General features: G+C 36.5%; 1 protein-coding gene across 2 annotated transcripts in view; it reads right to left on the reverse strand.

Moving 5' to 3' along the window:
- The window catches only part of CHL1 (cell adhesion molecule L1 like), a 225,564-nt gene that overhangs the window by 183,006 nt on the left and 26,105 nt on the right, over positions 1–16,453 (reverse strand). For both annotated transcript variants that reach the window (XM_069562132.1, XM_069562131.1), the window contains exon 2: positions 2,490–2,563. The gene's annotated coding sequence lies outside the window, so the exon portion shown is untranslated. The remainder of the gene's footprint in view (positions 1–2,489; positions 2,564–16,453) is intronic.

Raw genomic sequence — 16,453 nt, forward strand, 5'->3', positions numbered from 1 at the left:
GATATAACTGAGCATGTGAAATGCTTTCTGAGAGTAGGCATGGATTTCACTGGAACATCATCTGTACCTTCATGACAGCTTTACAGACCAGCAAGGGAGGTTGGCTATAATCAATCTTCTCTTAGGTAGTAACAGCATGATACTAAGATGCAAAAGGAATATACTACTCTGTCTTACTTCCTCTCAGGACATGCAGCCTAGAGTCCGATAAAAAAAAAAATTCACTCAAATTCATAAATCAGTAGGAGGAGCCATGTGTAGAGATAAGCACCAGCAACCAGTCTCAGCACATGACCCAATGTGATACATCATTTTATCAGAGTACATATTTTACTGTGACCTTCCGCAAAAATACAGACACTATCATTCAACTACTTAATCCTTCTGCTAAGATATAAAGATAGTATCATCTCTGGATAAATTATACATAGGATTGGCAATGATTGAAACATATAAATAAAACTATGTTAATGTGCTATGCACAAACTCATGCTCAATTTTTTTTTACACTTAAAACATGTGGACTGTGCTGTGAACAAGTTCAGACACATTTTAGTGTTGAATAATATAAGAGCAAAATTAGTATTCATATATTATAGTCTATCAGTCTCTTGGGGATTATTTCACCCCATATTTTTAATTCTTGGGAGATTGTGAGGGGCTCTCTAAATCAAAGATTCTCAAAAGAAAATTAACACTGAAGTATGTTTGCATATGTGTGTACATGCTTCTGTCTGTGTGTGTATCCTTAGGGACTATAATTCCCTAAGCGCTTCCTGGAAGCTGCATAGTTAAATTTCTCAAGCACTAAAATGGATGGACAGCAAGGGAACTTATTTTGTAGAATTAAATAATGATTTGATTGATCATCAAGAGGAACACAAGAAAACAAACATAACAATAAAATGAAGTTAAGAATGTATGTCATGAGTGAGCAGTTGTTTTATAAGTTGCCATCCTTTTCCATGAGGTCAAAAGACACAATTATTAATATATCATCGTGACACAACCACAGTTAAGGTGCCTCATGGCAGCGTGCTAACATTTTTTTTTAATTTAATACACTAAATATTGTATTTCATCCTTTAATTTCTGAAAAGATTTACCTAGATTTCTTAGGATCTAGAAATTCATTGGGATAAAATCATAAAAGTGTTTTAACATAATAAATGTACTCCTAATAACCACTCATCATCAAAGGATTTGATTATTCATCAGATTTCAAGAAGAGTTTTCTCTAGGAATATATCTCAAATGCTTTTTAATCTTCTAATAGACCAGTAGATTCACTGGAGTTAGAAAGACTGCACAGAGTTCCAAAGATCTACACACTACAGTAGAGGGGTAAAATCCCTCATCTGAATGAGGCAGAGGGCACAGGCTATCCAAACCACACAAACAGCTTCCCCATAGACCTATTCTTGGAATAGCCCTGCATTCATTTAGAAGGCCCCTCCTGGTTACCAGGAAGTAGGTAAGGAGCAATGACTCAAAAACTCAAGGAGTCCCATCTCTTTCCACACTGCCTTCCTTATAGTTACTAAGGTCCCCATATACAACCAGTATGTAGAAACATTTTGCATGCACCCAAAAATAATTCTACAGGAGTGCATATTCTCTTGGTTACAAAATGTGCTCTTGAAAAAGTAGAAAGAGTATTATTCTTCATTGAAAAAAATACCATTTTTTCCTCATACAACAAACTAGTGAATACAACAACAATAAAAAAGGAGCAGACTCACAGATACAGAGAACAGACTAGTGGTTACCAGTGGGGAGAAAATAAGGGCAGAGGCAATAAAGGAATGCAGGATTAAGGTGAACAAGTTATTAGGTATATAAGCTAAAAGGATATATTATAAAACACAGGGACTAGTGTAAGTACTTCATAATAACTATAAATGTAGTATAACCTGTATAACCTTTAAAAAGTGGGAATCACTATAATTACAATAATGTATAATATCATCACTATATTTACATAATGCTATTTATCGACTATACTTCAATAAAAATGCTATTTTTGTCTCAAATCACTTTGTCTTTAAAAACTTATAATGACAGTAAAGGTTAAAATTAACTGAATAACATATGGACTCAACACAGTGCTAATATGCATTACCAAAATAATTTGATTTAACCCACACCTATAGGAAATTACCACTATTATTCTAATTTTATGAACTAGGAAATGGAAGTTTAAAAGAGGCAAGTAACCTCCCCATAACCAGATCTATGTGTATCTGGCCCTTAAAAGAAGACTTTTTTCTCACTCTTCCAAACCCTTTGAAATTTGTTACAATTCAGCCTGGTATTGCACAAAGAGTTTGAACAAGCTCCAGAGGAGGACTCAGGTCAGATTCCACACTGACCCAAATCCAAGGGACAGTTACTAAAGCTGAAAGCCCTTCAGATTACAAAGGGGCTAGCTCTGTGTGACCAATGCTTTGAAAATGCATAAGGCACCTGATTAAAGACAATATTCTTACCAGTAAATTAAGTTCCCTTCAGTTCCACTATGATGTCTGTGGTATTAACACAGGGTCATTGTAGTTTACAGCACCTAGAGATAGATTAGAAAGTTGTAATTTTAGAGATAATCCCCATCTAAGAAACCATTTTTAAGTATTTTTTTTACCTTTTCCATGTTTAAGAAGGTGATTTATTTTTTCTTCCTCACTAACTCTTGAAAAAATTCCCAGATACCTAAACAACAGCATTGCTCTGTTGCTGAGAATAAAATACAGTCTTCAGATTTCTATCTATGAATAAACGAAACAGAGATGGAAAAACCAGCCACAAAATTACTCTTCTTATTGATAGAATTATTGATGTGTCTTCTTTCACAAACTCAAGTATTTTGCAACAGACCACAATTGCGCGAATTTCTTCTTGGCAGTCCTCCATGGACTGTTTTTCACAATAGCCACTTGCTTTTGTCTGAGGCTGTGACCCATCTATCAGTATAAAACTGTACAGACTGAAACGATGAGAGCTCTATCAGGAAGCACTCTCCGAGATCAGAACTCTATGAATTAGAGTTAACATAAACCTTCCGTTCAAGAGGCCATCTCTCACCCAGATGTGTTCCCAGCAATCCTCCCATCTTTTAAAAAACCAACATGTGAAATGAAGGAGCTGTTTCAACCAGTACACACACTCTTTTTATTGTTAACTCCCGAATGATTTGTGGATTGGCTCCCAACCTCTAAAAGATTATTTATAAGCTTTTTCCAAATGCCTTCCCAAGAGTATATCTTTGAAAAACTAAGATTTTTCTGCTGAACATAAGGACGGTCAAAATGAGTCAAAGATTTTTGTCATACCAGTTGTCTTAATTTAATGAGCATCATTCTAAAGAGATAAATTCATTTAGTAATTTTAACTCATTCCGGTGGAAACTACTAATTAACAGTTTATAAAACTACAATATCTTTTGCCCTTAGAAGAAAGATGGTTAAGCTATCCGAGCAATATACTTCGTTTCTGTTCATTATTTGACGATCTTTTTGGCCTTATTCCAAAAGCTGTTGCCAAAATGCTATAAGCAGATTGCAATGCCTCCGGAGAAAAACTGACACCAATACACTGAAAAGAAAAATTCCATCCTGGCAAGAATGAGAATAGTCCTCACTGCTTTCCAACTGACCAAGTGACACACTGCACAGACTGTGCCCTGTATACTTTTGTTTAGTGGCCTCATTTTAGTTCCTTTTAGCTGACTTCTTACACTGTTACTGTTATAATTTTCATTAAAACAAAAAGAACTATTTATGCATGGCTCACAAAGCCCAAAACAACATTTAACATGGCCCCTAACCAGTAAGTTCATGGTACACATAGCTTGAGTATAACTGTATTTATAGAGGTCTACAGGCCTAAATACAGGAATATAAGAACAGGCCATCATTGTTGTATTCAGTGTGCTCTGTGTTTCCATAGTCACCTAGTGGGGAAAAGAAAAAATGAAATGTTTCATGTATGGATTCCAAATGAGGTTTGCTGATTGCCCTAGCTCATTTACTGAGACTAAAGTTAGATGATACCCTTTATACAAGCAGTGATAAATTGGATATATTCTACAGCCAGGTTCCTACATTAAGTCTGTTTAAGACATCTCTTCAAAATCCACCCATCTCGTACAGCTCCTGTAGGTAGCTCTTCCCAATGGGACTCACCTTTTAATCTCCATGAGTCACTCCCAAGACAATAGGGATCAGTGACCATGCTGAAGTTATCCACACTTTCACTTAGCAATTTCAAGAGTGTCTTGGCATTAGGCATGAAGACTGCAGCTACTGATCAAACTGATTTGTATGCTCACAGCAGCAGCATATGCCTGCTGAGCTCTCATCTGCTTCATTCAACTTTGGTTGAGAAGGCACTCACATTAATCATGGATTTAAGTTCTGTGCTGCTAACCCAATCACTGTGTGTGAGTGTGTTGTGTGTGTCTGTTTGGTGTTGGTGTATATAAAGGGTTATTTCTGTGTTATTAGATCTCCTTTCATTCCTTCACGTTGTGGGTGTATGATCTCCAAAAAGGCATGAGAAGACAATTCTTTAGAATGCAACAATACTAGAACATATATATGCATATGTATACATATAATTCCTATTAAATACATATATTAAGGCATATATGCTGATAATAAAATATGAGCATATATGCTATTTTTATCTCATTGTATCTAATTCTTTTAAATTTGTCTGATTTTTTGTTTCCTTATGGTAAATATTAGCAGACCATGAATCTGTACAAATCTGGGATATACATAGGTGGGAGGTACAGGCTTAAAGATTATTTTATAAGGGTATGCACATACACAGGCTTCCCAGGTGGTTCAGTGGTAAAGAATCAGCCTACCAATACAGGAGACACAGGAGACATGGGTTCAATCCCTGGGTCAGGAAGATCCCCTGGCAGAGGAATACTATTCCAGTATTCTTGCCTGGGAAATGCCATGGAAAGAGGAGCCAGGGGGGCTACGGTCCCTGGAGTCACAAAGAGCTGGACATGACTGAGTGATTGAGCAGACACGCACGCACACACACACACTACACTGTGCAGTCGAAAGCGTCTTTCTCATCCTACTTTTATTATATTTAGCAGGATATATAATCTTTGAATTTGTTTGTTTAAAGCCTTTACCCTTCCTCCTATCACCAGTGATACAGATACTAGTGTCTGCTTTTCCACACTTAGAGGTAAGTTGATCCTTTATTTTTCAAAATCCCTGTTTTTCTACCTATGAGATATGAATAACCACACCTACCAAATGTCATGGGAGGAATGAGGAATACTGAAAGGGAATCTGAAGAATTTAGAAGCATATTAAAGCCATACAGGCATTTGAGCCCTTCTTGGTTGTTCGCTTTTACTCAAAAAAAAAAAAAAAAAAAAAAAAAAGGATGACAAAGAAGCTATAGTGTATGCAAATCAAACTAGTTAAACTCTACTCACTTGTGGAAAAAATAACAAAGCACACCGGAGGGAGAAACAGAACTTTCTCAAAGTAAGAGGCACATAAAAAAATGGACCAGGGTCCACCTGGTGAACAGCAAACCCATGACAAGTGTCAAACAGGAGCTCTGAATCAGCTGAACTCAGGTGTACATGCCTTCCTGATATGGACACTTGGCTGCCCTGAGGTTATTTAGATTATGAAAATAGTGTTTTTCACACAATACGGCCTTTACAAGCAAACCTATGACTCCATAGTTACGCAGCAAAAGAAATAGTGAATTCTTCCAATGCTGGAGGAAAAAATTTACTTAATAACATGCAATGCTTCTACATGACACCATCCTAGGTTATTTTTAAGGTGAGTTCTCCATACCCACTGAATTTACAACAAATCATATGTAAATTTCAAGCTGCATTTTAGATAATATGAACCAGATCAATGGCTATCCTAAATATTCCTGATTGCTTCTACTCTATATTTAATACAGTGAATCTTGAGTTCCAAAATGGCAAATCTTGATTGTTGCTGTAATCCCAGTACCACTGATTGGCAATGTAATGAAGCTTAAAAAATAAATTTTGGAAGAATTAGTGATTGAATGTATAAAAGTTACATGTATCAAAAATTAGTGTTACTTCAGTTCTTTAACCCGACAGTCCTAGGTATGAATGTCACTCTGATAGAACAGGGAGCACATTAACCAGTGTGTCTGACAAAAGGGACACAGGAGCATAAGGAAAAAGAGCCCGAGGAGCTAAAAGTAAAGTGACTATGAAAAAAGAGTAAGATGAGCATGCACTTACTGTGTGATCTTAGGCTAGGAACTTTCAGAACTCCAACTGTCCTGTTGGCAAATAAGGGATAAAGGTATCTACCTTGCAGTACAGTGTTGAGGGATAGGACTGACATGGACAAAACACTGAGCTCAGGGACTGGACCTGGAAAATGTTCAGTGACCAGAGGGGCAGCTTAGCTCTCCATCATCACCAGGAGAGAGGTAAAGGAATCAGGAAGGACACCCGATCGGTGTCCCCAACTCAAACTCAGTCAACACGTGGAAACCACATGTTATCTTAAGAGGCAGCATAGGAACCTTGACAACTGTTCTATAAGCTACCTGTGTGGGCATGTACATACATCATTCTCATGAGACAGAAGAGGATTTCTGTACAATGTGTGTGTGTGTTTGTGTGTGTTTTCACAAGTTTGTGAGTTCCTCAAAGCCAAGAAAAACACTTGTTTTATTAATTTTTGCTTCCCTAATACTCAAGTGTATTGGCTGTCAAATTATCAAAAACTGGTTGCTTATTAAATATACCCTGAATGAAAACGCATCTTCTTTGTATGCGTGTATGTGTGTGGGGGGCAGTATATGCATTTGGAACTGTCGTTGATGTTCCTTTTCCTTTTAAAATGTGCCTAATTTCAATCTTTAATCATTGGAGAATATCTGGTGACAAAAAATAGACTAAGAGCACTTCAGCTTTTAGTCAATATTTGGATCCATATTCTTAAGGCACTGGGATTGAAAATGCATCTTTCTGTTATCAATTGACATTTACTTGGCATGAATAAATGAGCTCTTGATTCAAATCATGGAGTTCTATGCCCTCAAAAATCTATGCCAAGATGCTTGGTTCAATTTTGTGTAATTGTATCTTTTTAAAAGGAAGTGATATAATATTCTTTAGGAAATAGACAGTAGTTGGTGGTACAGTAAAAATGAACACCCAGTGGAACGTCTTCAATATGCATAATAAAATGAAAATAAAAACAAACAGTAAATGTTTGCTTTTGGAAGTTCTTTATAAGCAAAACCTTACACAAGCAATATAGAAATGTTGCATTTCTTCCTACAAACACTTCTGAGAGAATACTCAAAAAGAAGAGTTCCTATTCTTGACCACTAGCTTTAGTATTTGTTTACTAAAACCAATTATTGATGTCCTACTAAGGATCATATGTGAATTTTTTCTAATATCAGTTGACAACATACTTTGCGCTGGATGTTGTGATAAGCAGTTTATGTATTATCTCACGTAACAGAGTGCCCTCTAAGTTAGGTACCATTGGCCATAATTTTATAGATGATGAAACAAATTCATATAGGTTAGTCTGTACAAACACACAATGAGAATGAGTGGCAGAGTCAAGATGTGCAACCAGTGTTTCTTCAAGGCCTACTTTCTCCGCTAGCTTATTTTTCCTACCACATCATTCACATCAAGTGCCATGAGTTTGATAAAAAGACTCCATAGTAATTATTTATCTATGTTCTGCCACATTTTGAGACATACATTCTTAAAGAGGTTAATAGCATAATACGATGAAATCAGCAAAGAATATCCCAGAGCTACCTAATAAATATTATTCCTAGCTCTGCTACTAGCATTGCCTATAAATAGAAAGTTTCTTAACCATTTTGAGGCTCATTATCTTCATCTACAACATGACAGTGTCAACAGTGATTGGGAGACTCTTTCTGCCTCAAAAGTCAATGATTACAAGAAAAAACTTCTCCAATAATGGAGCTGAAGAAGGTACACAGAAGGATAATTAAAATGTTGAAGAGGCTGAGATCATGAGACTCATAAAGAGGAAAACTAAAAAGTGTTTTGCAGGTAAAGATGAATACACAGAACATATAGATCAAAATACATAAAACCTTGAGAATACAGGAAAGTCAACATAATATCTTTTCTACAATCTCGGATTATTAAAATTTGCAAGAGGGATAATCCCTCAGAAATGAGTTGGGAAGCAATTCATACACAGTAGAATTCTACTAAGACAACAGGTCATGTATGTTAGAGAAACAGTTTCCAAAAAGGTCAAGGCAAGTGGACTCATAGTTTATTCACAGAAAGGAGGGTTTATATCTCACTATTTTTGAGAACATCATGGAGAACAATAAACCCTCTCAAGAATCCCTTGTGGATGGCTGATCTAGAAGGGTCTGGATTTGACCAATGATATCAATTACACTCAGGTACTTTGGCATTTGATTCAATGCCAGTAGGTAACACACAGTGAGTAATTAATACACGTGTCTGAATGAATGAGGTCTGCCACTTAAGAGCTGTGTCACCTTGAGGAAACTACTTAACTCTTGTCTTCTCTACAATCAAACGTGGCTGTGATTTCTTCTGTTGATGACCTGAGAATCAACATTATTAAACAGTAGGAAAAATACAAAAAGGTAACATTTACTGATAAAACTCCCAGCTAAGCAGCAATAGCCAAGCATCTAAGGCATTTTGTTGTAGCAGAATCCTGAGGTGGAGGAACATGAGCTGAGGCTCAGAGTGCATCTACAAGGCACAGATTCCTCATCACTCCCTCTGTGCTCTTCCAACCATGAACGCCAACATGGCAAAACAACCACATTCAACTATATTCCGTAGTCACAGCACAAACCTTGAACCCAAGCCCCATATGACACCAGAGGAAGAGCTGGAGCTTTTCTAAATAATATGAATTAAAAGTCCCACCTCCCAGAGGTCAGAGTCTCTCTTCTGGACCTGTTGTTCTTCTGTTTATTACCTTGGAGTGTGATGGTCAGACACATTCCCCCATCTTCTCAATATGTCAAATGCATGCAAATATTAATAGAAAACATGTTTAAAATGGTTTTGAAAGCAATAAACAAAAATGTCAATGTTTTAAGAATAGATCAAGTCGATCATCTTTTCAATCTCAAAGAGGATCTAGATCTGATTTTATAGTACTTTCTAATGCAATTGGAGATTGTCTTCCCAGGAAGTAGGAATGTCCATTACAAATTGGCAGTAGCAATTCTGAAAACAACTGGTTGAGGAGCACTTGGCTGTTATATATGCTCCAAAATGCACGTATCAACAACCTCACATAAAAAGTGTCAGTCTCTCAGTCGTGTCCAACTCTGTGCGACCCCGTGGACTGTTGCCCACCAAGCTCCTCTGTCCATGGGATTCTCCAAGCAAGAATAATGAAGTGAGTTGCCATTCCCTTCTCCAGGGCATCTTCCCGACCCGGGGATGAAACCTGGGTCTCCTGCACTGCAGGCTGATTCTTTATGGTCTGAGCCACCAGGGAAGCTCAACCTCAGATATCAGAGAAGCAAAGCTCCTTTGACAAAAGCCTGAGCAAATCAGTTGACCAAGTGAATAGCAAGAATAAGGCCCATTTAGAGATGATAATAAGATATGCTTACGTGGGGCATGCTATAAACCAGGCACTGTTCCACTTCATATTTTATGAATTAATTTCATCCTTACAACTTTATGAGGTAGACACTTTTTTTGTTTTTAAGGTCCTCATTTTGTTTTTAAGGTCCTCATTCCAGAGATGAAGAACTAAGGCACAAAAATTGTACATACTTCGTAGGGTTACAGAACGGTTTCTCCAGAATGTAGCTTTGTAATTTTGATAGGCTTTAATACTGCCAAAGACATTACTGCAGCATCAGAATGCTTTTAAAACAGACTCTTGTTGTTTAGAGCTGCAAGCTTAGTGACACAGACATTTCAAATCATGATTAAAGAAAGGAATCTCAAACCATCAAAAGACACACTGAAAAATGAATTAAAACTGCTTGAGAGTCTTTCAGGCACATTTAGGTAGGACAGGAAGTTAACATAGCTATTATTAGGACTTTCTGTCCCAAAGCATTGTACAAGGGGTCTTTGTTTATTCATTCAAGTATTTACTACTTGTCTGTGTCTTGCACTGTGCTAAGTCACGCCCATGAATGGGAGCCCTATGTCCCCCCAAAAGGAACTTGTCCAAACAAATCCAATCCCAGGATGCTATTCCCAATTTCCTGCATGACCCACACTCCACCTGCTGCTTTGGTCAGAGTATCTGCTCACGTGGCTTTCAAGCCTTGATTGGCCTTCACTGTTCTCATACCACTGGTTTGTGAATCTCAGACTGTCCACTTCCTTCTCAGCTTACTCAAAGAACACCCAAGGCTATACTCTCTAAACCCCCTATGAAATAAGATGAAGATTCAATCCTCTGTCCACCTTTCCCAGATATTTTCAGTATGGTATGTATTTTAGTCCACCACAGTGAACCAGTGAATTTTCAAGTGGTTTTACTACTCCATCCATGAAAAACTCATTTTCATCCAGGAATTTCATTTTAGAAAGGCTTTGTAGGAAATGACAGTTGGTTTAAGTGGATAACTGTGTAGAGCTTTTTGCTTTATTATGAATGTAATAAATGTTCACTGTAGAGATTTTTGGTAAAATATTAATGTGTGTGTGTGTGCATATACATATATACATATACATGTGTGTATATGCATATATGCTATGCTAAGTCGCTTCAGTCATGTTCAACTCTGTGCGACCCCACAGACGGAAGCCCACCAGGCTCCCCCGTCCTTGAGACTCTCCAGGAAAGAACCCTGGAGTGGGTTGCCATTTCCTTCTCCAATGCATGAAAGTAAAAAGTGAAAGTGAAGTCGCTCAGTCGTGTCCGACTCTTAGCGACCGCATGGACTGCAGCCCACCAGGCTCCTCCATCCATGGGATTTTCCAGGCAAGAGCACTGGAGTGGGGTGCCATTGCCTTCTCCATATGCATATATACATACATATAAAATAGATATCATCTATCAAACATAAATACTATTAACATTTAGTGCATTCCTTTCCCAAATTAATATATCAATATTCAAGGACTTCCCTGGTGGTACAGTGGGTAAGAATTCACCTGCCAATGTAGGGCACATGGGTTTGATCTCTGGTCTGGCAAGATTTCACATGTTGTGAAGAAACTAAGCCATGTACCACAGCTCTTGAGCCGATACTCTAAGGCCCACAAGCCACAACTAGTGAGCCCATGGGCTGCAACTACTGAAGACCACGCACCTTAGAGTCTGCGCTCCACAGCAGGAGAAGCCACTGCAATGAGAAGCCCACGCACCACAACGAAGAATGGCCCCCACTTGCCACAACTTGAGAAAGTTCGCACACAGCAACGAAGACGGAGCACAATAAAAAATAAATTGATAAATAAAAATTGCTTTTAAAATATATATCAATATTCAAATAGTGATATAGCTTTACACACAAATATATGCATACTCATCTATGTATATATACTAGTTAATATCTAAAATCATAAACTGTTTAGCTATACATAACATTAAGAACATTTTGCTGTATTGAATAACCTAACATCCTCTTATGTTCATATGCTTGGGCCAATAGTCACATAACTGGAAATCTAGCTGGTGTATTTTTCAAATGTATTTTCAAAGAATATTGAATGCTGGAGAAACTGCTTATGTCATAACATTAGGTGAAACTAACAAAATTTTATAGAGTTTGAGCTCGGTTTTACCAAAAACTGATCTATATCTATAGCTACCTGGGGAATAACATTGGAAAAAACACATTATGAGCATTGCCTTTGTTGGGGGAAGGGGCAAGAAGAGATTAAAGATGATCCAATTGAATAGACATATTTTTAATAGTCATAAATTATTTTTTGCATCAAAATAAACATGATAAGAAATCAAAATACTTTTCTCCCAAAGGCTGCATAGTTATTTGAACTAGGTAAGTTAATGGCCCAATTTATCAAGCTGAAAAGAAAGAAACTGCATTCCAGTTTTAGGGCATAGGATGGGTATGGGAAAGCAAAAGAGGCAGCTGAGAAGTAGTCTAAGGAAACAGGGCAGAGTCAGGAAGATATATGAAGTCTGGGGAAGCTGAAGATAAAGACAGAGAAGAGATAAAAAAGAGATGAGCCTAAAACAATGTAATCATTTCACAATATATATGTATATTAAGCCATATGTTGTACACTTTAAATATAAACAGTTTTTGTTTGTCAACTATACCTCAATAAAGCAGGAAAATAAAGTTATATTTCAATTAAAAAACAGAGATAATGTCTAACATGATGATCTTATTTTATATATACTCATTGGCAAATGGAAACTTTGTTCTGCAAAATAGGTCAAAGGGGAAAGACCTAACTTCTAAAACTATGTAAATAAATAAGTAGCAGAGCATCGAAAAATTATTCTAATAACTGAAAAAAAATCTAAAACTGCTACAGAGATGTCATAAAATGTTCAAAGACTAAAATACGCTATCATTTATTGATAGACTTTAAATGATATTTGAACTATCAAACTACTAATCTTCTATAATAAAATAGTAATCCTAATTAACTGTAATGCATAAAAACTATGCAAATTCAATGGCAACTCTCAAAATGCTTTTAATGGGGACCAACTCAAAATAATTCTGTGTGAAGGGCTCCAGGGAACTGTGTACAAGCATTATAATATACAAACATAACTGTGTCACCCAAAAGACCAAATTAATAATTTGTAACAACCCCACCAATACGCAGACCTAGACCCTGATTCCTCAGTGCCCCTTTACAATGAACTAGATACACAGGAGATGTCAAAAATCTCTGAGTTAAAGAGATGAATATGTGAATTTTCAGTATAACTTTCTGGTCAACCAGCAGTGATTGCCATGATTTCCACTCCTGCCAAAAACTGATCAGCAAATCAATCAGAAATATAAGAGATTTCTGACATGAAGAGATAGAAAAATCATTAGTGATTCTTTTAAAAATATTCATTAAAATAAAATTTATATTGGATTAAGTAAGGTGAAAGTACAGTTGAGGATCAGACCAGTACATTGAGGGTGAGATACATTTGGGGTGATAGAGAATAAGAAATAAAGTTGAAAGATACACTTTTGGTTGAAAACTTCAATTAACATTAACTTTTTAACATGTTAAAAATAAACATTCAGAAAAAATTTTAATGCAAACCTATTTTGCAAAATTTCAAGCTTTGTTCACCTAGGGTTAGGCCCATTTCAGTTCTCCATGAAAGTGTGCATCTGCAGTGACGTAAGACATTTAAAGCAAAATGAAGAGAAAATAGCAATCGTGGTAATGATGGTGGTGTTTTTTTGAAAAAAAAAAAAAGAAGGAAAGAAGGAAGGAAAGAAAAAAAATTTGCCTTAATTATGGGAAATCTCCAAGGTAATTTATTTTTTTTTTTACTTTTTATACATATTGGGGAAAGTTATTTGGATCTCCAATCTGCATTGATTTTATCCCCCAGGGAATCTGAGAAAAAGGAGATAGTATAACAAGCACAATTTCAGTTAGACAAAAACTCGGAGAAAATATAAACTAATATATTAAAATCACTTTTCAGATATCTAATCCTATAGCAGGAGGACTACCATTAAGGTGAAATGAAAATTAGTGATTTTTATGCAGTTAAGAGATTTTTTAACACCATTAGAATCACAAACATATTTGAAAATCTGGAGAAAGGTGACTTCAGAAATACAGACACATATTCATGCATTAAATATACTGAACACAATTACAGCAGTCTCCAGGGCTCCCCTGGTGGCTCAGCTATAAAGAATCTGCCTGCAATGCAGGAATGGCAGGAGATCCCCAGTTAGGGAGATCCCCTGGAGGAGGAAATGGCAACTGTCTCAAGTATTCTTGCCTGGAGAGTCCCTGGTGGGCTACAGTCCATGGGGTCGCAAAGAATTGGATACAACTAAAGCGACTTAGCACACACGCACAACAGTCTCAATGACCCCTCGGATCTGGGTCATTCAAACTATTCAAGATGAAGTTCAACCTAAAAAGAGGATTTTTCAGCAGTAAAATAGGGAACTAAAATATGTCGTAATTATTTAATCAAATTTTATTGCAAATTACCTAACTTAACAGCATGACATCTTACATTATTTTATAGCACTACATGATTTTTTTAATCTAATCCTTGAAGTAATTTTTTGTGTTAGTTTTTTTAAGTTCCTTTCTAAATCAGAAAAAATACAATCCAGTGAGCTAAGTTACTTCTTTAATGTCACACACAGCAAGTGACAAAGGTCAAGTGTACAACATCATATTGTGATTCCAATTCTAGTCCTTTCTTGACAATGTTATAACCTAGTTTATATGTTTTCTTTTTTAAGTGGTTTTTACTTTGTGAAGTTACACGGTTTAAAATAGCACAAAACAAACTCAATCTTTTCCTGTGAGAGGAAAACTATTTCTTTTCCCAAATCATCAGCTGGTGATTTGTTACGAACCAGTGAACAAGCTGTGGACCATAGCTTCCTACTTGGGATTTTGTCAGTTTTAAGTGTTTGCTTTTATCTATTTCTGTTTAACGTGATAACACAAAAGTCGAGAGAAGCACCACTTCCTTAGTCTCTTCACATAATCTGGGCATCATACAGTAACTTAAAAGACAAGTTTTATTCTCTTCATTATATACCAAATGCTCTGAATTTATTTTACAAGAGACCCTTTGATCCTTCAGAAACAAGCTTCTTTTTGAAGCCCTGGCAACATAGTGCTCAAGAGGTCTCCTCCAACAGGGGCCAGTGGGTCACTCAGCACACATTTTAAGTACTTACTTTGTATAGCTCCTGCAGCTTTATAATACTGCAGAAATTAGGGGTAGCAGGGAGAGGGAGGATCCATTCAAAGCAAAGCAAAACAAAAGCAGCAAACAGTAAGAAGGGTTCAACTCCTTCCCTTAGTGAGCCCTTGGTGAAACGGAGACAGGAAATTTTATCTAACGAAAGTAAGGATGGTGGACTGAGGAGGGGCACACGCAGGTAACTAATTGGCAAGTCCAAGATGAAACAGATTAAGGTGAAAATCACATGCAATCAACATTATTTTCTGTTTTCTCAAAGCCACATACAAGATTACAAGGTACAATTTGAACCCAGCTAAAAGGATCCCACAGAAATCTCAAGTCATTTTATAATTCCAAAAGAGTGAAGGAACAAGTAGCTGAGAGCTAACTAATTATCTGGAAAATTCAAGCAAAACATCGTTTCCTCTAATCCTCCCATATTCACAAATATTTTAGGAAATACTAGGCTCTAGAGACCTATATATTCTAAAAAATGGACCAATTTCAGAATAGCCAATTCCACTTTGGACCCTCATCTTCTTTTGGTTAGAGAAACGTAATATTTGCAGGTTATTTCTTGCATGAATCACTCACTGAGTATACCTGGAGCAGATGACACTGAATTGCTTCTGTGTTCTAGGGAGAGATTTCAATGGACACGAGGGGAAAGGACCTGGTCAGTGGACATTTTGGGAATTATGCTTTTTTCTGTCATTTTTACACATCATTTCTCAAAATTAATGAAGTTTCTGAAGGAAGTAACAATTAGAAAAAAGGATTAGGACAGACTTTACATAAATTGTATCAGATACAAACCATGTTGGCAGAAATCATAATTAATAAACAATGAAATGTAACACCATCCTAAACAGAAAGCAGAATCTCCTTAGAAACAACACACAGGGCTAATACAAAAATCAATGTTCACTGTGCTGGTTGCCTGCAAAATTACACAATTAATCCTGCGTAAACTAACCTATCAGCAATGGACTCTGCAGGATTCCTGATAACTATTAGGCTGCACAATGTATTAAAGAAAGAGAACCTTAATGAGATCCCATGAGAACCTAATGATTTAAATCATGTTCTTTTCCTCCCTAAAAGAACATTTTTACTCCACTTAACGGACATTACTTTCCATATCTGATACACATATGGTCAAATTCACCATTAAATCAAGTACCAGGAACCAGAGGACAACCTATCTTCAGTCTAAAATATGCTATTAAGCTGATATCAATGTAATAAGAGGATTTAGAAATCTACTTGAAAAAGATGTCACTTATATTCTTAGATTTGATAGTAATATACTGCTATCCTATGTCAGTGGGCTCTCATAGGGGCTAATGAGCTATTACAAAATTGCATTACCACAAGATACACCACACGAAGACATGTAGTCTTGTGGGGCATTCAATTTATGTAAATTATAATCTGGTTTATTTTACCTCAAAAACAACTAGAAATAAAGAAACCACTTAGGTATAATCGTTTTAAAGATATTGCCACTGTTACACATGTGCTTACACTTACGTAACAGTACAAGCAATGAGGCTTAC

The sequence above is a fragment of the Ovis canadensis genome, chromosome 19 (assembly GCF_042477335.2).
Source record: "Ovis canadensis isolate MfBH-ARS-UI-01 breed Bighorn chromosome 19, ARS-UI_OviCan_v2, whole genome shotgun sequence".
NCBI classification, from domain to species: Eukaryota; Metazoa; Chordata; class Mammalia; order Artiodactyla; family Bovidae; genus Ovis; species Ovis canadensis.